This window comes from Sinocyclocheilus anshuiensis, unplaced genomic scaffold, assembly GCF_001515605.1.
Source record: "Sinocyclocheilus anshuiensis isolate Anshui unplaced genomic scaffold, SAMN03320099.WGS_v1.1 scaffold870, whole genome shotgun sequence".
Lineage (NCBI taxonomy): Eukaryota > Metazoa > Chordata > Actinopteri > Cypriniformes > Cyprinidae > Sinocyclocheilus > Sinocyclocheilus anshuiensis.
This window is the reverse complement of record NW_015540842.1, coordinates 3155349-3155868: the sequence shown is the minus strand read 5'-3', so window position 1 is coordinate 3155868 and position 520 is coordinate 3155349.

Sequence of the window (520 nt, the reverse complement as noted above, 5' to 3'; positions counted from 1 at the left end):
CAACCATATTTAATAAAATAAGCCCAAAAAACCGCAACCCGCGACCTGGGATTTTTTCACGCAACTTTACAAAAAAAGAAGCCCAAAGTCGCGTATAATACGCGGACTTGGCAACTATGACACTGTGCCGATGCTTGTATGGCCTGGCATCAAAATGACAATACCACGTGATTGATGACGTTTGAAGCTTCGAACGTCATGCAGTATCGGATTCGGAAGGTCGGACAGCTGGTTTGAAAAAAATCGGCGCTTCGCATGATTCTCGTTTGACTTTACATTGACTTGGTTGTGTGTTATTTGGGATTCAGTAGAATAGTTTAGAATAACCTCGACAACAGACAGAAACTGAATGCACGTCACACCTCTATTGCATTTTATCATGTTCTCTCAGAGACCCCGAACAGCTCACCCAAAATATTTTTGCTACTACTCACATAAATTATTAATTATACAGGTGCATCTCAATAAATTAGAATGTCGTGGAAAAGTTCATTTATTTCAGTAATTCAACTCAAATTGA